The sequence below is a fragment of the Euprymna scolopes genome, chromosome 24 (assembly GCF_053919585.1).
Source record: "Euprymna scolopes isolate OS-2025 chromosome 24, ASM5391958v1, whole genome shotgun sequence".
Taxonomy (NCBI): Eukaryota; Metazoa; Mollusca; class Cephalopoda; order Sepiida; family Sepiolidae; genus Euprymna; species Euprymna scolopes.
This window is the reverse complement of record NC_136505.1, coordinates 5,907,640-5,931,298: the sequence shown is the minus strand read 5'-3', so window position 1 is coordinate 5,931,298 and position 23,659 is coordinate 5,907,640. Positions and strand designations below refer to the sequence as shown.

At 41.3% G+C, this 23,659-nt stretch overlaps 1 protein-coding gene across 1 annotated transcript in view; it reads right to left on the bottom strand.

Annotated features, from left to right (window-relative positions):
- The window catches only part of LOC145246459 (growth hormone secretagogue receptor type 1-like), a 601,437-nt gene extending 590,196 nt beyond the window's left edge, over window positions 1-11,241 (bottom strand). Inside the window, exon 1 of the mRNA XM_080108077.1 lies at window positions 11,210-11,241. The gene's annotated coding sequence lies outside the window, so the exon portion shown is untranslated. The remainder of the gene's footprint in view (window positions 1-11,209) is intronic.
- Between the last annotated feature and the right edge of the window lie 12,418 nt (window positions 11,242-23,659).

Genomic DNA, 23,659 nt, shown 5'->3' with positions numbered 1-23,659 from the left:
TTTGTTATAAACGTTTGAACACGGGTTGATTTAGGAATCAGTTAAGGATATACTGCTCGATTTGAGCCAGTAATCAGTTAACGGCATACTGCTAGGGATATTTAGTTTTTTTTTACTTTTTTATCTTTATTTTGATAACCGTGTGATCAGAAGATTCTAGCAGTAAAAAATTAGAATAAATACAGCTAAGAGCATGCTGTTAGAAGAATACGTGGATTTGATAATTGTCCGTCAGCGTCAGGTACCTGAGTGGGTTCGCTAACAATCTCTGTTAGATCATAAGCAACAGCCAACACAAAATCTTCCTTTGTTATTTGTGTTGCCATTCAACATTGAAAACATTGAAATCTCCGCAGACAAGATGATGAATGAGCCAGCAGTGTCAATGACATTTACTCTGTTATTGTAGCAACAGTACAGATTGGTGTATGGTTAAGCATATCTTAAAGTACGTGTGAAGTTGATTCAGTTTTCTTCAGAAGTGTCCCTGCCGCAGGAAGAGATGCCCCTAATTCAGTCACATATTTCATGTCAATGGCTTTTTTTAGGGCCGAGTTTGGAGGTAAAGTCAAATAGATAGAAAAATTGAGTAAGAAAGCAGTTGTTTTAATGCAAGTCTCACATGGAAACAACAGGAGAGTTTTAGAGAATGGAAACTTTGTAGCGTCGATCTACGTTGTAAGTTGTGCTTCTTTGGTTTCTTTGGTTTGTTTGTTGGACAATTTTTGTAGTTAGGTTGAAGTATTTTCAGAATAGGTCAGTAGATTTGGTTAGAGAAGGAAAGACAGACACAGAAGGAGGGAGATGGGGAAGAGAATAGGGAGGAAGCATTAGTTAAGAAGGAAATTATTTTTTAAAAATTCCCACTAACATAGCTACTTAATTGTCCAAATTCCATTCATCAAATTTCAATGCACCAGTTTCTATTTTGCAATTGATCACGTGACGGCCTCGATTGTAGTTATTCTAAAGTTATTCTAACATTAGAAGAGGAGAACATTTACCTCCAGCACCCTTATTATTTATTTGCGAACAAGAAACATGAATTAGTCATCTACTCCTCGCGATTATAAAGCATTGTCTTCCCCCTTTGTCAGAAATATCGCTCATTCATTAAAGAAATGACGCTGAGACAAAACAGGAAAGGGAGATATTCCGGATTGCCGAAAACGTATCCACAAAGCCGTTTTCTACTCTCTTTCTCTCTCTCATTTTCTTATTGCAGTAAATTATTTTCAAAAACGACATGCCTGTTGAACACTGGTACAGTTGACTGTTGTTGTTTTTTTCATATCAATAAACCTTGTTATTTCGAAGAAGTTATTGCCCTGTTAGGGTGTGCAAAGAAATACAAAACGCTAAAATAAAATACCAATATGTATCGCAAAGCATACAACTTGTTGGTTTTTCGGCATAACCGAATAACAACTAAGGTTGCTCCACCAGATTTCGACCAACACCTTACGACTTAGTCTTCTGATATTTACTGAAATGGGAAAAATCTATTCGTAAGTAACAACAACCCCATCTCAAACTGATAACCCCTAATGGTATGTCAGTATTTTTCCTCTTTGGGTGGAGCATGAACGGATCGGTGATTTTACTTTTCCTCCCCGAACGTCATAGGTCTTATTTGGGGAGACTCAATATCAAATGTCGTAGATTTTAATAACATCTACTTCGTTAGTGATAAATTTTTAATGGTTAATTTTGTTCTTTTGACAAGCCAAATAAAAAACGTTTTATTGATATTTTCATGTACACGAGAATTAAAAAAAATATTCATTACTTGTGTGGATAGACTATACCACTAGTACTTAAGCGTCAACGAATTAACCTAGGGCCGATATTAAGTGCTTGGCCCCGGCCCTGGCATTATCTACTGTCAGAGCCTCATTTGGGGTCCAAGACACTTAGGCATGAACCGGTAGGGAGAAGTGGGCGTCGGGGGATCATACTAAACTAAAATCTAGGTATTTGAAAAGACTTTATTAAGTTGCTTACACTAAGCCACTCATTCTTACCATTGAGTTTATTAAGTTAAAATCTCCCCAGCGTATGCGGTGGGTTTATGTCTGCAAGAAAATAACATTACTATGTACAAACAGAAGGTATGTTTTTAAATAGGTGATGAGATAATGGGGAGGGATGCAAGCTAAAATACACCCAAAAAGAAAGAAAAAAAACACACTAAACAAAATGCCAACCTAATTCTAAATTTGGAGCGTCCAATGTCTTCCGATCCCAAAGGTTGAAAGCAAGAAGGTCGTTCCCTACTGTGGAGTGGAGGACCTAGGGGCAATATTTTGAAAATAAATGTGATGGGGTGGGTGACATAGGAATAGAGGGAATCCTCAAAGATTAGTATACGTATATAGCGGCAACAGACCGGAGACAAAACAAAGGGTGGACATCTTTGGAAGCTCTTCTAACGCCGATGAAAAATAAAATCTGGGGAAGGATCAACTTTCATACTTTCCCTAGTGTAGCATCTAATAAAGTATTTTCCACTCGAAGTGGTTACAGACCTAATTAACCTACACTAAGTAAAGCTTGCTCAGGGTTGGGTCCCGTAGAACCTTACCACCGTCTGACCAATATATCTAGGGTAAGAAAACAAACTCAAACCTAGCGCCTCATTGGAGCACACACTAGTGTTGTGAACCCATCTCCTATCAAAGTCTATGCGATGTAATCTTTTCCAAATCGCATCTGATCTTCACTTTAAGCTGATGCTTAAAGTAAGCGACCAGATGCCGATCAGAAACATATTCAACCCAATAAATAATGTTACGGCGTGTAACCCGCGTCACTAACCTAGCTACTGCTAGGATCGCGAGATACACTAACCTTTTCTCCCCAGTAAACGGCGGGTCCATGTCGGCGACGTACACCAAATAAAGTGACACCAACTGCTTGGGTTCGATGTGAGCAGTTACCTCTTCGACGTACTCCCAGAGCCTCCGAACTCCGCTGCAAAAGAAAAGGCTTGCTTCCTTGTTTCATCCTCGTCCTCCTCGCAGTGGGGACAGAAGGAAATGTATTTATCCTTTCCGCAGTCACTGGCAAGAACGCCAAAAAGTGGCAGCGCATTCCGGACAAGCCTCCATGTTGAAATCAGAATTATTTAAAAAGTTCTTGCTGGTGCCCAATTCCAGTGAGAGAGAACCCCGTCATGTGTAACCGCTCAACCAGCGGATCTTTTGCGGTCCCCGCCACTTAATCCCGATATAGCCTCCTCCTAGGCCGTGCAAGGCCATTGGATCCCAACAATGCCCAAAGGGCGGCTCGGCATTCGGAGAGGAACCGCGATTACACCGCTGATCTTCTGCGATCTTTAGCAGCAGGGGCGGATATGAGCTGTGGAAAAGCTTGTTCCACAGCTGCTACCCAGTGCAATTGCTCAACCAGTGTCCGACTCAGGAACACCAACCTTTCTGCCTGCTTGTGACTTACTAGGTCAGGAATCTCGAAGCTTCCTTCGCTGAGTTTCTGTATACAGACCTGTCTACGGACATACGGCTTTCCCGCAGGTAGAGGAAGTACTGACAAACCGTAAAGGATCAGCGGAAAACGTACGTTGTGCACGTCTCTGACCCTTCAGGGACAACCCCCTGTGAATACAAGTCCCAACCGACGATTTGACCTTTGTCTGTACTTCCGAACAGTTTTTGTTCAGCTGGAGTCTTGGTCCAAACCACACTCCGATTATCCGTACCGGGTCATAGCTCCAGTCAAACTCACCTGGAAAGGTATCTATTTCTTACCAGGTGCCCAACGGAAGGCCAATGGACTTGCTGCGATTGACTACGGCCCCTGTGACTTCTTCATACTCAGCGACCGCCTCCATCACCGCTTTAATATCGTTACGTCGTGCAACGAACACGGTGACATCATTAGCGTACGATGACATCCTGGCAAATTTGCCGCCATGAAAAAACTATGTCGCGCAATGCTGGTCTAGCCGCCTCGTCCCTTAACTTTAGAAGGAAGGGCTCCAACGCCAGGACATACATCAGAGGCGACAGTGGACAACCCTGGCGTACCGACCGAGAGACTCCAAAGGACTCCGACAACATACTGTTCACTTGTACCGCTACCACAGGAATACGTACAGAACAGAGATCTACTGGCGGAAGTCCGGACCAAAAACGACGGTCTCCATAACAGATTCCAAGAAACAATGGTCGACTCTATCGAACGGTTTGGACTGACTTAAATTGATCTGTGCGGCTCTTTTTTCGTCTTTTAACGCCTCGATGATTGTGCGCACCAAGTTCAAATTTTTTGGAATCTCAAGTCTGATCCGCTTCGACCAAGTCACCGATCACAAGCTGCAGTCGGTTCGCAAGAACGCGAGACAAAATCTTCAACTTTAGCAGAGTGACGGGCTTATAATCATAAAAGTGCTCGCCACTATGCCGCTTTCCTTTGTTCAGTAGTGCAACCACTCATTTGGTAACCTGTCCAGAGATGGACCCCTGAGCAAACCAGTGGTTATATACACCCGTCAGAAGAGGAAAAAACATGGGCAACAGCCTCATATATAATTCATGGGGCAGACCATCGAGCCCCGGAGATTTCACTTCAATGCAGTAATGACCTCACGCTCCGTGGCCATTCCATCACAGTTAGCTGCTCGGGCCGCAGTGCGGCGGGGCGAGCCGGATAAATAGCTGCCAAACTCTTGACTGCAGAGTCTTGGTAGTTGGGTAAAGCGCTTTCCAAATGTTGCCGAAACCCATTGCAAATTTTTCCAGTCGATGCAAGAGTACGTACTTCCAGGTTTTTTACTTTCAAATGTACTCATCCAAGCCGCGCCTTAAGGCGGCCGTACGCTCAACAGCGTCAACGTTCACGGCTTCGTTAGAGACTCTTTTTAACCTAGCTCTAACTACTTGACCTTCAAAACGTTCGCTAGCAAAGCGCTGGAGGTCCCCCTTAACTAATGCTATCTCTAGGGGATGCCTACCAGCCACTGCTCGAGTCAGCCTATCATCTAAGTGCGTTTTCGTCCGCGCCCTAGTTAAAGCGAGGCTTTGGCTATATTGGACGCAAAAACGCTTAATAGTGGCCTTAATCTTAACCACCAGCTACTCTCGGATATCGCCCCACTAACTCCCGCTGAATTAGTGCTGTCAGCTGTTCCCAGAATCGGCTGTCCCCAACAAGGAGACGTTCAACTTCCAGTGCCCAGCCAACCTAGGCTTATTACCTACTCTCGAACGGGCCATTACTAGTTTATGGCCGGAATGACCAAGCCAGTGGAACGTTGCCTCTTCTAACTAACATTATATCGAAATAGGTACTTGAATGAGAGTCCCTATTAGGTTGCCAGGCCCATATCTCCCTCCCCAGGTGATCCAGACGGAACATATCAACAAGATCGCCCGTGCCATCAGGTTAGAATGGCTGCTTTCTCACCTATCCGACTCACTACCACCCCAACCATATCTATCTTGGGATCTAGGATGGCATTTTAGTCCCCCATTAAAGCTACTCGCTCCGAACCCGCCGAGAAATACCTCCATATGCCACAAAAAGGAAACCCTCTTCCCAGCGACAGTAGGCGCGTAAACAGCCAAAATCTGGAAATTACCGCTTTTAAAGGCAACATCGATTACGACCACGACCAACTTTCCATGAGCGTCCGCGTGGACTGCAGTAACCTTTGCAGATAAGGTGCTACTCACTAGCACAGAAACCCAACAAATATAGAGATTGCCATATGATGAGTACACGTCAAAGTCGCCCGTCAGCACCTAACAATTTCTATCAGAAACATAGTGAGTTTCCTACAATGCAGCTATATCTACCTCAAGGGCCACGAGATCCCTCAGCATGCGAGCAGCCTTGCTTCCGGATTTCATGCCTCTCAAATTTAAAGTAGCTAGGTTTAATGTCGTTGCCATACTTCCCTAACTAGTAATATTCGTAAAGTACGGGTCTGAAATCCTCGGATGTTAGGACGCCGAAGGACTGACCGATGCTGCTAGTAAGCAATTCTGTTGTGTACTGACCTCCTCGGGCCTTCCACGTTCAAGGGAAGGTTAATTTCATAGCTCTATAAAGGGAGGGGTTAAAATATATAGGGATCCTCCCTTCACATTTTGCTTCGATCTGAATGATGAATGCTCCATTTCGACTAATTTGAGTTCATATATGGCTTTCTTTGCCTCAGCTAGCATTCGCCATAATGCTTTTACTCTGGCCCCTTTTTCTTTTCGGACGAAGGTTATAAAGAACGTTTTACCCGTTCACCTCCGTCAACTCCAATTGTCTCAAATTCCTCCGTTGGCTTCCACTTAGTTCAGTTTGTAACTGAGACTTATCAATTTCGCAAATTCTTTCACTGGGCAGTAACGGCCTCTTCCTTGTCCTCTCCGTCCTGACTGATTTCACTTGCGGATTGCGGAGCTCCTCTTTTACTGAGGGCTCAATCTCTGAGGTGTCTACCTCGGGTGTAGTTGTGGGGGTATCCTGATGGGGTGGGTGTTCTGCTTATTCATGGTGGGTTGTGGTTGAGGTTGGGGTGGTGGTATTCTTTCGCCTTCTTGTGTTGTGCTATCATCATCTTGGCTTAATACCTGTTCTCTTCAGCCTATACCTCGGATTCTGAGGGAAACTTCGTTTTTGTTTCCCCTTTTTTCCTCGTTCGAGGCTCTGCCTGCCACTGCTGATTTCTACATTTCTTACCACTGTACTCCAACTGGTGCACTTTTCTTTTGGAGTTTTTCTCTTTGTCCTCTTCTGTTTCTTTCCTCGGAATAGTAGCTGCTGGTTGGATTGCGGGAAGTCTTTTGGGTAAGACTTTGCAATTTGGCCCGGCAACATACAGTGCCAGCAGTGGGGCCTCCTTCCTTCTACTATTATAGACATCACCCAATTCTCGCACTTTAGCTGCCGGTATAGCATTGAAACCACTCCTGCTTACTTTCATCCCCAATTTGTAGTTTTCGATGGCGATGTGCCTAGGGCCGAGTACCGGGTTCACAGCCTCCTCTTTCCGTACTGGAAAAATAGCCCCTAGATGTTTTTCACAATTCCAGCAATAGATATTCCGGTTTGCACCTGATCCCTTTCCAGATGATATCCGTCTTTACCGTTTTTTCCGTTTCCTCTGTGGCCGAAAGGATATCCCACATGGCAAAACTTCGCCATCCAATGTACGTTGCCGGGATGTTTTGCTAAATTATCATGTCCATCATATTTTTCTTTTGGTACACTTGTCAGCCCTTTGTTCTTCTGATCCGAAGTTACTTGTGAGACTTCCTGTCTTTAAGCTCTCCTGTAATCCCGGAACTAATTTAATCGTGTTCTCATCTGTAAGGTTTATATATTTTTCTTGGAAGAATCTATACTCTTCGGGGAATTTCGCCCTTTGGACCCAATTGCTCTTATTTTCTGCTGGCGCGGCTGGTTGGTCTTGTTACAGCTTTTGTCTTGTTATATCTGCTGTTTTCGGGCTCGCCACTGTAAAGTTTAGGTAACTCCACTTTCTAATGAGCTGCTCTTTCTTCTGAGGACGGCGACTGGCCGATTTGGTCACTCTCTGCTCCACTTTATGTCCCAGTTTCGATGTGTGTATTATCACCATCAAAAGAATTTGCATCTACTATTATATATAAGTTTGGAAATGGAGCGGAATTATATAATATATTGTCATGCATTTTAAAAGACTGAATTATCGATTAACTACTATAATCAAACATATCTTTGAAAAATATCCCACAATACATCGTTTCAAAACGCATGCGAACACGTGTTTTACGTAATATTGGCATAAAACATTGTATGACGTCTAATGAGGTCTTTTTGATAGCATCTGCATTATAACCACGAGAAAAAAATATATTAAACAAAAATCTCAGGAGAAAGTGGAAAAGAGATTTATAAAATTGACGCCGTTGACATTTTACTTTGATTCCATTCATGCGAAAATATCATTGGAACTCTTCCAACGTTAACAGTACATTACTTTAAAATAATGACCGATCATAAATATCAGAAAATTATATGATAAAATAAAGCACAAAACTGATTTAATTGTAAATTCATGAATACCTTTAACATAAATATGTTATACTAGTACAGTGCTCTGGATTTAATGATGATCAACGAATGTTTTTATTGTCATTGAAATTGGGGAAATAAATCGATTGATTGCCTGCTCAGTGACTAAGTTCATAATTGTATTTTATTAAATTTTATAGAATTTTATAGAATTTACTCTTCATTTTATGAAATTATATATATATATATATATATATATATATATATATATATATATATATATATACATTAATGGCTTGAATTAAAGTCTAACAAATGTCAAGTACCATGATTCAGTCATGCTTTAAACAGAAAAAATCATTCTGAAAGCACTCTTGTAATATAGAAAAAAAACTTAACCTACACGTAGATTCCATGAGCAAAGCTTCTTTCCTAGACCTTCACGCCTGTGGAATTGTCTTCCGTTTTCCTGCTTTCTAGCTGACTACAATATGTTTGTCTTCAAGTCTAACGTAAACAAGTTTTGATGAGCCATTCCATATAAGTTAACAAATTTACCGAATTTCCATTACTAACGATTACTATATAGCCCAATTTCTACTGTACACTCTTAACCCTTATCATCGAGTGACCTCAATGCCTTGATAAGTGGTGATGCCTATGTAAAAAAGGTTTTATGCTTCACTAATGCTTAATTATAATTATTTAATTATTGATGCCATCGAGATATTCACCTCGTATATTGTATATCAATAAGTCTCCATACTTTTTCGTATGCGCACTTTTATTAATAGTACATACATGAAACGCTAATCCACTTCAAACTAACCTCATTCGCCTGCAATGAACATATTTTACCGCCCCAATAACTTCTGAAAGGCCATATGCATGAGCATGAGCGTGCCAAAAATCTTCATCACAATCTCTTTCGTCTCCTCAATTATCTCATAACTACAGCTTTTAAGGTTTTCCTTGAGATTAGGCAACAATCAAAAGTTATCGAGACTAAGGTCTGGAATAAAGGGAGAGTGGAGAATTATCTGGATGCTCATGACAACGGTTTTTCTACTGATCTCCTATGAGCACCCTCGGGACAAACCGCGCAAATCTTCCGCATCTTCAGTTCCTCGCGAATAGTTGTGTGTACAGTCTCCACACTGACATCAAACACATTGTCTATATAAACACACGATAGTCCTTATCCATGAAATCCACTCTGGTGTTTTAACTTCCTCCTCTTCTCAGACGTATTATAATCCTCTACAAACTTCTTGCTTTCCTTGTATCAAAACGGATATTGCATGAACAAAGCTTCTTTCCTAGAAGCGCCTGTGGAACTCTCTTCCGGCTGCCTGTTTCCCATCTGACTACAACTTTGATGTCTTCAAGTCCAACAAAAACAAATTCCTGATGAATCGCCCCCTTAAATAAGACACTTTATCAAATCTCCAATACTAACGATTATTACGATACTATTCCATTGATTACTGTACACGCAATAACCCTTACCCCGAGTGGCTTCTGGGCCTTGATAAGTGGTGACCTTCATGTAAACCAAATGAATCCTCTATGTCACTCAAACGCTGATGGGCTATTCATGCAAGATAATAAAACAGTCGGGAGACTTCCATACGTTTCCCTGACATTTTTTCCACGTATAAAACAGAATTTTATTGCCTATCGTTCTTCTAAAATGCACTCACGTCCAGATTGCATCTTTAAAATTCAGCGGAGATAATTAAGCTTTAGTAAGGTGCATTTCGATTCCTGTTGAAACTGTGCATTTGACCCTGAGATCATAATAATTAGTCAGTCATCTTATAAGATGTATAGCGATAACCTACTAAAATATCTATATAAAAGCCAAGTACGGCCAAGGATGGAATACTGTTGCCATATCTGGGCAGGAGCTGCCAAAAACTGCCTATCATGCCTTGACAGAGTACAAAATAGACTTCGTGGTTTAGTGGGGGATGCCCTTTTCTCTACACTGCAATCTCTTCCACAGAAGAGACGTTGCGAGCCTATCCTTGTTTTATCGTTATTTTCATGGCAGGTGCTCGTCTGAACTCCAATCTCTGGTCCCCCCTCGCCAATCTTTCACGAAAAACACCCGTCTAGCTGAATCCACTGTGAAAAATTTCCCCCACTCTATATCTGTGCCTAAATCAAAACGCGGATTTCATGAGCAAAGCTTCTTTCTTAGAACTGCACGCCTGTGGAACTCTGTTCCGTCTGCCTGCTTCCCTCCGGACTACAACTTGGATGTCTTCAAGTCTAATGTTAACAAATTCCTAATGAACCGTCCCCCTAATTAAACACTTCATAAAATCTCCTCACTAACGTGATGTACTTGCAATAACCCTTATCCCTGAGTGGCTTCCGGGCCTTGATAAGTGGTGATCACTGTGTAAAAAAAAAAAAATTCAAGGGTCTAAAACAATTGAAAATGCCTGTATAAAAGAAGTCTGAAATTTATAGGAACTTCGTACTTCAAAAGTTTGAGAATTCAACTGCACAGCCCTAAACACGTTCGACATATTATGTTAGCAAATATATATTTTAGAATTAAAAATTATTTCAATCTTTAATTATTGTCCTCCCTCTCATAGCTACTTCTCCTTCAGGTAAAAAATTGAGTATTGTTTCCACATATTGTGAGGGGCTACTCGTACCGTTCTATCTAGAGTTCTAAACCTCTCAGTTTCAAAGTTCAGAGTATAAACCAGTTATCAAACCTGGTAGAGAACGTCCTTTTTCTTCCCTGTAACCCTTTGATTACAGAAGAGATATCCGAGCTTTTTTCCGCTCTATCATTATTTCCATAGCAGGTATCCGGCTGAGCTTTAATGTATAGTGTTCCTCTACCAAGCATTCACAATAAAACTCGTCTACTACAATTTTTATAAACAATTTCTCCGAACTCTAAACGTAAATCTAAACGCTAATTCCATGAAGTAAGCTTTGAAATGCTCGCCTGTGGAACTCTGTGCCGCTTGCTTCGTTTCCAGTAGACTACAACGTGGTCGTCTTCTTCCAATATAAATAAGATTCTGTTGAACCGTCCCCTTAAATAAGCTAATTCTACCCAATTTACACCACAAAGTATCTCAGTCACTAGTGTACACTCGAGCTGGTTTTGAGTCTTAATAAAAGATTACTCCATTATAAAAATATATAGTTATATAGTACTTACCCAATTAACGAAAATGTCGTATTTCTTTCACTGAAATACATAAAAAAAGAGAAATCATCATCATCATCATCATCATCATCATCATCATGAACAACAACAAAAACAACAACATAATCAATAGCAATGTATTTAGTTTTAATAAAAACCGTATCTATTTATTCATTATTAATAGTTTTTTAGACATCGATATAAATGGACAATTGGTTTATAAAACACATTATGTAAAGAAATGAAAGTTTTCATGTCTGAAAATGTATTCTTGCGTACGCTCACCCTCAAATGAAGATTTAAACTTAAACATAAAATACCAAAAATATCAGTTCAGCGTTACAGCTGAAGTGCAAAATAAAACGGCAATTATAGTAAGAAAGTAAGCGTGACAGATCAACGACAAATGAATTATAACTCAAGAACGAAAATATAAAGAAAACGGAAGTTCAAAATTAAGCATGGCAGACGAAAGAAAGGGTTATTAGAACTTAAGCGCGATTTAACCAAATCACTGATCATTACAAGCTTAAGCATAAAATATTAGAAAAAAGAGTGTTTAAACTAAAGCGTTAAATACAAATATAAAAAGAAGAAAGAATGATTGTTAAAAAATAAGACTTATATGTCATTTTAATATGAAAGATCAAAGAAGATAAAAGTTCTAAATTGCGTATCACAGATCAAAGATCAAAGCAAAATTCTATAAACGTTTTTTTTTTACACAGTGGTCACCACTTATCAAAGCCTGTAAGCCACTCAGGGATAAGGGTTATTGCAAGTATATTACGTTAGTATTTACTTAAGGGGGCGGTTCATTAGGAATTTGTTAACGTTGGACTTGAATACATCCAAGTTGTAGTCCGGTGGGAAGCAGGCAGACGGAACAGAGTTCCACAAGCGTGCAGTTCTAAGAAAGAAGCTTTGTTCATGGAATCCACGTTTTCATTAAGGCACAGATATAGAGTGGGGGAAATTTTTCACAGTGAGTTCGGCTAGACGGGTGTTTTTCGTGAAAGATTGGCGAGGGGGGGACCAGAGATTGGAGTTCAGATGAGCACCTGCCATGAAAATAACGATAAAACAAGGATATGCTCGCAACATCTCTTCTGTGGTAGAGAGGTTGCAGGGTAGAGAAAAGGGCATCCCCCACTAAGCCACGCAGTCTATTTTTTACTCTGTCAAGGCAGGATAGGCTGTTTTAGCAGATCCTACCCAGATATGGCAACAGTATTCCATCCTTGGACGTATTTGGCTTTTATATAGATAGAGAATTGCATCAGTAGTGACATATGTTCTGGAGCGGTAGAAAGATCCCACCATCTTTCCAGCGACCTTGGCAATAGACGATGTACGTGTTCCATTTCAGATCAGTAGTAAAGGTCAAACCCAAAAGTTTGTCAAAACACGGGGCCTCTACCAGACGAGAGCCATCCATCTCAATTGATGCCAGATGGGGCTCAGAGCGTTGATGATGTAAGGATAGGAGTCTGGTTTGGAATGAATCCGTGTGAGATTACTTCTCAATCGATAGGCTCAACGGGTTATTCAGTCTACAGACTTTAAATATAATATAATAGCAATTCAGCCCGGCTTTACTCGGGCCCAAGTACTGTTTATAACTTTAATTGTATATGTATATATGCATACAAATGTTTGGCTCATGTTTGGAACCTACATCTTAAATCTTAAGTATTTACTACACGTAAAATTGTCGGAGGAATTTTATAGAGTTTGCAAATTACAACTCATTCAATTTTGACATCTTGACAGCCAAATTTTCGCCCAAAACTGAGTTAAAAGCTTGCTGCATGTCTGAATACCATTTATGTAAAATTTCAAATGTTTAGTCTACAAATTGACTTAATATTTTTCTAGAGAACACAAAAGTCAACTCTTTTGAACTTTGACCCCTTTGGCTGCAAAATTATCGGACAAAACCAATTAAAAAGCTTGCCCTATTTCTGAATACACTTCATGTAAAATTTCAAATGTTTAGATCAAAAGTTGGTGAGGTAAGTAATTGTGTATAGACAGCAGAGGTCAATTTTTTTAAAAACTTTAACCCCAATTTTTACCCTCTTAATCTTTACTGTTTAGGGCTCAAATGGAATTAAAAATTTAGAGCAATGCCCAAGTAACCTACATTTAAAATTTCAAGTGTTTAGACTCAAAATTGGCGGAAAAGTTTGGTAGATTTTTCAAATGTCAAATCGTTGAACTTTGATCCCTTTATAGCCAAATTTATGGCCGAACACCGATTAAAAATATTTTCCCAAATCTCAATAAAACTTTTGTAAAATCTCGAGTCGGTAGAGACTGACAATTGACAGAGTAGTTTTGTAAGTAAATGTACACACAGAGACACACACATACACACACAGAAAATTTCACTTTTATGGATATATATAAGTAGAAATTTCAGACATGCAGAGAACGCCTTGGCCGGTTTTCATTTAAAAAAAAACGGTTTGCTAAAATTGAAACATTGGTACTTGAGGAGCCACCGGATTTTTATTTGTTTACTAACTGTTCCACGAATGCGCATGCGTTAACGGTTCACATTGCAGATTAAATATATTTAAAATAAGTAGGATTTAAAATACTTGTTAAAGAACGTGTCGATCCGGCTTAATCGTTTTCCTACTTCCCTCACTATCTTTAGGTTTGGGTTTCGAATAGAGCCCGAGTATTTTCTAATTTTTATTTGCATGATGGTGTATGCGAGATTTGGGAAAGTCTTTTTTATCGGTTTTCGGCCAGACATTTGGATGTAAAGGGGCAAGAGTTCAAGGATTTGACCTTTAAAATCTCTACAAAACTCCTCTGCTAATTTTGGGTCTAAACACTTAATAGTAAACGTGTTGGTTACTTGTACATGTATCGAAATGTTTTTATTTGATTTTAGCCCAAAACAATAAAGGGTAAGGGGGCCCACATTGGGGTCAAAGTTTTTTTTTAAAAAGTAACCTCTACTGTCTCTACCAAATTTCTCAACTTATTTTTGGTCTTATCGTTTGGAATTTTATATGAAGTGTATTCTAACATAGAGTAAGCTTTTTAATCGGTTTTGACCGAAAATCTTGCTGCCAGGGGGTCAAAGTTCACAGGAGTTGACCTTTGCAGTCTCTAGAAAACTATTAAAACAACAAGCATTATATTCGAATGCACATGTGACAGTTTCTGTATTAACCAAAACATAATATTTATACATACTTTACGACCGGGTAACACCGGGCGGCCTGCTAGTATTACATACGTGAAAGACCAAAACAATGATTCTTCAAAGTTATGCGTAACGGATGAAAAATCGTACTTAAATTAAAATATAAAGAATCAAAGTCAAGTGTATTTCAGTTAAATAAAATAAAATAAAGAGGAGTAAAAAGTCTAAATGAAACTGGTAGTTCTAAAGTTAGTGTGGCAAACCAAGGAGTAGTGTATATAAACTCAAAGGGACGGATTAAGGGAAAAGGTAGATGAGACGTAAGCTTTGACATTTAAAAAAATTATATTTTCTCTTGAGTGGTATGGATCAGATCAAATAATATTCAACTTAACAGAAGAAAGAAAATACACACATGAATACATACACACATTCTTCTTGCTCGTCCTCGGAATCGACGATGACCAAGGTATCAATCAATTCGGCGTCAGGGGTTTGTGGGTCCTGAGATGGCTGATGAGGCCAATCCGTGCTCGGCAGACTCTTCCACACTCTGGACACGTGAAGGCGGTATCGGCAGGCTGTGAACAGGCAGCTCTCTCCTTCCTCCTCTTGCGCTTCTGCTGGTCGTGTGTCATGCGTTGATTCTCTGCCCTGTCGGCTCCTAGGCTGATGACGCAACGCCAGGCCGAACGTTTAGCAGCGCGACTCTCCCAAGACTGGGGGCTGATGTCAAAGTCTTTTAGGGACGTTCTCAGACAGTCTTTATATCGTTTCTTTTGGCCCCCTGCATTCCGCTTTCCCTGGCTGAGTTCTCCATAGAAAAGTTGTTTGGGGAATCGGCTGTCGTGCATGCGATAGACATGGCCTGCCCACCGGAGCTGGGTTTTGCGGATTATGGTGGTGATGGTATGGAGCCCCGCGCGCTTCAAGACTTCTGTGTCAGGAATTCTGTCTTGCCAGCGGATGTTGAGAAGATTACGGAGGCATCTGAGGTGGAAGCCATTCAACTGTTTTTCATGTATTTTATATGGCGTCCAAGTTTCGCAGGCGTAGAGTAGGGTTGTCAGGACGACCGCTCGGTATACTTTCAGTTTGGTTGCGAGTGTAATGCCTCTCCTCTTCCACACATTGTCTCTAAGTCTTCCAAATGCACTGCTCGCTGTGGAGATCCTATGGTTAACCTCAATGTCAATGTTGGCGGTGCGGGAGAGGGTGCTGCCAAGGTAGGTGAATTGCTCCACAGCATGGATCTTCTGTCCTTTGACAGTGATGCCGGGTTCATGGTATGCATCACATGGGGCGGGTTGGTACATAACTTCTGTCTTCTTTGTACTGAGGGTGAGACCAAAGTTGTCACAACTGGTGGAAAATCCGTCCATTTGACGTTGCATCTCTATCTCATTTGGGGCATTAAGGGCACAGTCATCGGCAAAGAGAAGGTCTCTGATGATGGTTTCCCTCACTTTCGTGACTGCCTGCATTCGCCTGATGTTAAACAATTCCCCGTCACATCTGTACTTGATGACAATGCCAGAGTGACTGTCTTTGAAAGCGTCCTGGAGCATGGCAGAGAAAACCATGCTGAAGAGCGTCGGGGCTAAGACACAGCCCTGCTTGACCCCGTTGGTCACAGGGAAGGGTTCTGAGGGGTCGCCGTCATCCAGGACACGAGCGGTCATGCCCTCATGGAACTGCCTGACAATGGCGATGAACCTGTCTGGACAACCAAATTTTTTCATGATCCGCCAGAGGCCATTTCGGCAAACAATGTCGAAGGCCTTGGTCAGGTCGACGAACGTGGTGTAGAGGTCCCGGTGCTGCTCGACACACTTCTCCTGCAGTTGGCGTGCAGCAAAGATCATATCAGTCGTCGCGCGGCCCGCTCGAAAGCCACACTGGCTCTCGGGAAGAAGACCATCTTCAAGGTGCACCAGCAGGCGGTTGAGAAGGACGCGGGCCAGGATTTTCCCGGCGATGGAAAGAAGGGATATCCCGCGGGGGTTGTCACATGACTGACGATTTCCCTTGCGTTTGTAAATGTGAACGATAGTAGCATCACGAAAATCTTGCGGTAATTCTTCACTCTCCCACATGGATTGGAAGAGTTCTGTTAGTCTTAAAAGCAGTGTAGGTCCACCAGCTTTATATACTTCTGCTGGAATTGACTCGGGGCCGGGGAAAGTTGCTTGATGGCTTTGCTTACTTCCTCTGACGAGGGTGGGATGTCGAGCTCCTCGTTGATAGGCTCCTGGCGTAGTCGATCGATGGCTTCATCGTTGATGGAAGATGGTCGGTTTAGCACACTGTTAAAGTGCTCCGCCCATCTATCAAGGATTTGCTTTTTGTCATTCAAGACAGTTGTTCCATCGGAGCTAAGCAGGGGGGAGGAGCTAGAGGACTGGGGACCGTAGACAGCCCTCAGCGCATCGTAAAACTTCCTCATATCCTGGCTATCGGCATGCTCCTGGATCTCATCTGCTTTGGCGCTGAGCCAGGCATCCTGCATGGAGCGGAGTCTGGCCTGCACCTTGCTGCGGATGTTGATGAAGGCAGCTTTCTTTGCAAAACACTTGGGGTCACTCTGATGTGCACGGAGAAGTTGGCGTTTCTCCTCCAGGAGGGGCTGAATCTCAGAGTCATTTTCATCAAACCAGTCCTGGTGCTTCTTTGGCTTGGGTCCAATGATTTCGAGAGCGATGGAGTAGGTGGAGTCTCTGAGGTGTGCCCACTGATCTTCGATAGTGTCCGAGATTGTGAGGGGGACAGATAGCTTGTCTTTGATTGCTTCCTGTAGCTCATGGATGACATCTGGACTTTTAAGTTTTTCCAGGTCAAGGCGCTTTGTGACTTTCTGGCCCTGAGGCCGCCTCTTGGGTTGGATGTAGAGGCACATTTTGGAAATGATCAGGCGGTGGTCTGTCCAACAGTCGGCACCACACACAGCCTTGGTCAATCTTACGTCTCTCCTGTCCCTTGCCCTGATGATGACGTAGTCAATCAGATGCCAGTGGTGGGAGCGTGGGTGCATCCACGACGTCTTGTTACGGGTGGGTAGGCGGAACATGGTGTTGGTGATGGAAAGGTCGTGTGCAGCGCAAAGGCTGAGCAGCCGTAGGCCGTTGCTATTGCACTTGCCCACTCCATGGTGGCCAAGGACCCGGTCCCAAGTGGAATGATCCATGCCAACGCGGGCATTGAAGTCGCCGAGGACGATGAGCTTCTCTCTCTGCGGAGCAGCGGAGATGAGGCTTTCCAGATCTTCATAGAACTGGTCCTTGGTATCTTTCGGTTTTTTTTTACAAGGGCGTCACCACTTATCAAGGCCTAGAGGCCACTCGAGGATAAGGGTTAATAGGTATACATTAGTCATTGTGATTTTAGCATAGTAAACAGTGGGAATTTTGAAACTTGGATTACTTAGGGGGACGATTCAATTAGAACTTGTTCACATTGGACTTTTCTTTTTTTTTCATAGGTATCAACTCATTATCAAGGCCAAGAGGCCACTCAAGGATAAGGGTTAAAGAGTGTACAGTAGAAATTGGACAATATAATAATCATTAGTAATGAAAATTTGATAAATTTGATAACTTATATGGAACGGCTCATCAAGAACTTATTTACGTTAGACTTGAACACAACCATATTGTAGTCAGCCGGAAAGCAGGAAAATGGAAGACAATTCCACAGGCGTGCAGTTCTAATAAAAAAGCTTTGTTCATGGAATCTACGTTTAGGTTTAGGCACAGATAAAGAGTGGGGGGAATTATTGATAGTGTTTACAGCTAGACGAGTGTTTCTTGTGAAAGTTTTGCGAGGGGGGACCATAGATTGAAGCTCAGTCGAACACTTTCCATGGGTTAGTCATGGTTGGTGCGTAGGCGCTGATCAGTGTGGCGGTTCTTGCCTTGTTAAGCGGGAGTTGCATCTTCATCAGCCGGTCATTGATGCCGTCCGGGATGCTAACCAGCTTCCTCACGTGCTCAGTCTTGATGGCGAAGCCCACGCCAGCCTCTCTGCGCTCCTCGCCGCTGCGTCCACTCCAAAAAAAGGTGTAGCCGCCACCTGACTCTGTCAGTTGACCCTTGTCTGAGAGGCGAGTCTCACTGAGGGCTTCGATGTCTACCTTATAACGGGCAAGCTCCCTTGCTACTAGAACAGTTCTTCTCTCGGGTCGGTCAGCTCTGGTGTTGTCGAGCAAAGTACGGACATTCCATGATGCTAAGGTAAGCACCAACCCTTTCTTTCTCATGTCTCGACAGCTGTGAGGGAAACCCCGCCAGCCGCGGTATGCTGGCCAGGGGTGATGGTGAAGCAGCTATGTTTAGAGCTCCTTTTATCGCCCCGTCCTCATGCCATGGAGGCGAGCAGAGTGATCCTGAAAAGGACTGCTCGGTCGGCCAGCCAGTTGCCTGCACCCCCTCGCTGCTTCGGTCGAGTGGAGTACGACCAGTTTCTGGGCCGCCTGTGTGCAGGTTTGCAGCTACAGCTCCCAGTGATTTCCACACCTGCTGCTTTGCCGCTCGCCCATCGCCACAGGGGCTTGGTGTTGACGCAATGTTTGACACCCTGACTTGCGCTGGATTTGGATTATAGTGAGGGGGACTTGCGCTGCATCGGCCTCACTCTCTCGTCCTGGCCCGCCCAATTCCAACGGCAAGACATAGTCGAGACGGCTGGGGACGAACAAGGGTGCAAGAGCTGCCGGAGGGAGGCAAGTATGCCATCCAACCGCCTAAGGGTCTCCACTCCTTCGTTTCTGTCGGGGTTGCTCCCCCAGCCTTATCCATTTCCATGGCTCTCACAAGGCAGTGAGGCCATTTGACCCATGGCTGGGATAGGGATTGGTAATGTGTCAGGGCATGTCCACACATCGGTGGGCCGTAGCACAGTCCCTCTGGGACTCCCTACTGTTCCGAGATCCTCTACTGATTCAGCCTGGAGTCGCATGACAACCAGTTACCGTGTGTGACCACGAGGAGGCACAGCAGAGGTCTTGATGATGGAGAGGCTGTGTACTGACAGGAGAAGACTTACGCACTCGGCTTCTCGTTTCGCGCAAGGCTAGCCAGTGGTGGTTTCTGAGAGCGAGATGGTGCGTAAGCCAAGACGCTACCTTATAGCTAACACACTTGCGCATCACATCACCCTGTGTGCATTGCACACATACACACATACATACACACCCACACACATATATACACATATATACTTATACACACACATATATATAAATATTTATATATATATATATAAATACATATATACTTACACACACACATATATATAAATACACATATACTTACACACACACATATATATATAAGTACATATATATTTACACACACGCATATATATGTATATATATAAATACATATATACTTCCACACACACGCATATATATATAATAAATACATATATACTTACACACACAAACACACACACATATATATATATACGTGTTTGTGTGTGCGTGTGTATGTGGTTTCTTTTAATTTAAAATAACGTTGCTCTTGTAATGATGCAAAATGCTGTGGCTGAATCTATTATTTCTTAAGTATTGAAACCGAACTCCCATTATTTCCCGTCATTTATTTTTTCTCCTGAAAATCTACAGGATGTCTCTCAAAGAAGACAGTTTGATGATAGCAATCTTCCTTTCAAAATTGCCGTTAATTTCACATTTGTCTTTCTTTCCGGTAAGTTGTTGACATTGCAATCATTTTATTCCAATGCAGCGATTAAAAAATTTCAGCAGATTTAAGATGCAATTACGATGCACAAAGCAATTTCTGATATATCTTCATAATAAAATAAATTTAATCCCAACCTTATTTCCCTTGAAAATCATAGCTTTTACAGCAAAATCTATACACGATAATCTGTCGAGCACTAAACTATCATTTTAACAAATTATTAAAACGTTTAGTCAGAAACTAAGCTTTCTTTTTTAATTTTTTTATATTTACCCCTAGCGGATGGGGGCACCCATCGTTGTCCGGTCGTAAAAAATTGTGACAATCGGGGTGCTGGGAGCATGCGCTGTCGTACAAAAAACAAAAAAAAAACCAAAAAAAAACCGGGGTATTGTGGTATCAGCCAGAAGGGAAACCGAAAGGAAATTATGTTAATAAAAAAGAAAAAAAGGCACCAGCCTGACGCAAACCCACATGAATACAATCAGTAACCGAACGCCATTATCGATAGACCCAAGGAAACACGTATGCTAAAGCGCGCGAATTCCGAATTAACGTATCGACGATTCGCGCATTCGCGGTTTTCCTATCGTGTAAAAATGAAGGTTTTTATCAGACCCCGCCTTTGCTCATGTAAACCTATATTTCCACACAAAATAATTGACAATTGCTTTCACTTTTTCGTCCGATGGATCGCGAACAATGCGCATGACAGACGGTTTTACCAGACATACTAACACACAGATGTTTGCCTTTCACATAATAGATTTTTCGCAGCTTTCTTTAACGGTTGTTTACTCACATATTGATATATATTTTTCTCTCACACTTAAATCAACTTTCACGACACACTACACGGATTTTTATTTAATGAACACCGTGTTGAGATTGCACTCATAATATTTAATGTTTATGTTTTCTATTTTTCTAAAGATAATGTATTTCTTCAACGAGAATAATGCACCCTCCGTCCACGTTTTTATTCAGAAAGTTTTTTTTATTCACGAATTATAAGAATAATAGTTTTGTACTACTAACCTAATAAGTGATGCCTTTTTCTCTTCTCTCGGACCTATATCCAACAGAATGGACATTGGGAGCCTGTCTCTGCTTAATCGTAAGTTTAATGGTCTACTGAACTCCAATCTCTTGCCCTCTATCTTGTCGAACTTCCACAAAACACCCGACTATATACAACCACTATATAAGAGTTCCCCCACTCTATTTGTGCCTTACTCTAAACGCAGAGTCTATGGATAAAGCCTCCTTTCAAAACTGCTCGCGTGTGAAACACCATTCGGCTGGATTATTTCCCTGTTGAATACAACTTAGTAGCCTTCAAATCCAATGTAAACAAGTTGTTGTTGAGCCGTCCACATAAAAATCAGATTCTACTCAATTTACACTATTAATGATTACTACCTTGCATTCATTAACCCTAATGCTTGAGAGGCAATCGATCCTTGATAATTGGTGACGCCAAAGAAAATAAGAATTGATTGATAACAGAGGAGGTTACTATGCGAGTTAGATACCCCCACTTTGTCAATTAAGTTTTTTTTAGACACACAAAGCAAAATACACCTACAAGAAGACAAAACTATCTACGGAGCCAGTAATGTTTCTCATTTAATTTCGAAGATGGCGAACTACATGCCTGATGAACATCAGAGGCTACCTAGACCGAAACATTACCTAGATAACACTGAAGGTTAGAGTAAAAGTCCTATCAAAACAAGTACTACAATCAATGCTATTTGGAACTAGGACGTGTCATACTCGCTTAGCCACGTATAGGTGAATTTTAAAATATGCATCAGCGTTTAGACGCGTCCATCCAATCGCCATATATAAAAATCAACGCAGACATTTAAATATAAAAAGGTGACGGATGGGGCACTTGTTAAAAAATCAGAGTCGTTAAAATAATCGCATTGTATAGCAGACGAGTTAAACGATAGGTAGGAATACTTGTTGAAAGATCCTTCTAATATAAGAGGAACACATTAATTTAATGTTGTGACACAATGATTTAAAATAGACTTCTGGGCGTTCTCACCTTTAAAATCTTTATACATATCTTTCCTTCTACTCGAATGTAGTTAAAAACGTGCCATTAGAAGCGTGGTTAATCCAAAATGTGTTGTCAATCAGAGTAGGTTTACCTGCAGCTGACTAATATATCCATCGTATATGTATAACCATAAGAATCTGTATGTGACACGGCTCAACCAATATAATCAAGGAATTTCTACCTGAGGATACAAGCACACAATTTAAAACCAGCTAATTTAACAATAAAGCATATTTTAACACCCCCTCCCCCCAAAAAAACAATGAGACTTCACTAAATAAATATGAATAAATAAAATATTGAACTAACACAGCAAAAGAAAGTAGGTACCGTAAGACAAAACATATACGTCGTTCACCTTGCAAAAAGTACTTCTGAAGCTAATAATAATAACTCACTATAATGACTTACGCTGGATCAGAAATAAATATATATCCATATATATTGTCCTTGTTTCTTATTAAGTTAGTATTTACGTTTCACTGTTAAAAAAGCAAAATGCAATGTTTGAAACTCAAACTGTTGTTAAAAAGGCGAAATTTACGAAATGTAAATTTCAAAAGGATAATGGCAACGTTCAACAAAAATATGAAGGTATCCTCGGTTTTGCTGCGACATTCCTGTCCATCCCCCCAAAAAGAGCGAGACCAAATAACAACGTAGTCAAGGGGATAGAAAAGACCGAATAAGTGCGAAGAGAACTGGGGCCTTGGGGAGGCTTATTGCCACTCAAATTCCAGCAAAGACCAATAGTTGCTGGCAACGAGAAAGCAGTTGTTGCAATAATGCAAATTTATTTGCAAATGTTATCGAAAGAGGCGGAAAGTACTGGAAACCTTGTGAGACTTGTTGTCACTCTGCTTACAGGGAACACCACAGGTTGGTTTCAGGGAAAGTTCTCTGAAAGCCTGTGTGAAAACTGCTTGCGAGCCAATAAGAATAATAATTTTTCATGTTTTTAAATTGTGTAAGGTGATAGAAGTCATTACGTGTGCAGCGGTTTAACACCATATATGGAAGTCAGAGAAACGTTATATAAAATATCGATTAAGACAAAAATGGACATTGTGTGGCAAGAGGTGCTGAACTAAAGGTGTAAATTATAGATTGTCCTTTACAATGTAGTTTAATTAATTGTATTGAACTATCAACTAGATTATAACTTTCTTAGTATTAGTTAATACGTATAATTTATCTCGTTTGGGTCAAATTTATATTAAAAAACAATGGACACTATTTTGACATAGAATTATTTGCGACACGTTATTGGTCTTTTGTTCTATACTAAAACGTATTGTTCGCGCTATCCATAAAAATATCAGCAATATCTATCAATATCAGAAAAAAAATCAAATCTATGATTAAATATATTACATATTTGATGGAATTTCCACGGCTCATGCTTGTATTTATATTACTATCATGTCAATAACCATTATGCTATGACAACAGCATATTCTCTTCATTGTTTTGAACGTCGAGTATACATTCGGCAAAGTTAGACACAGTTAATCAACTGAGAA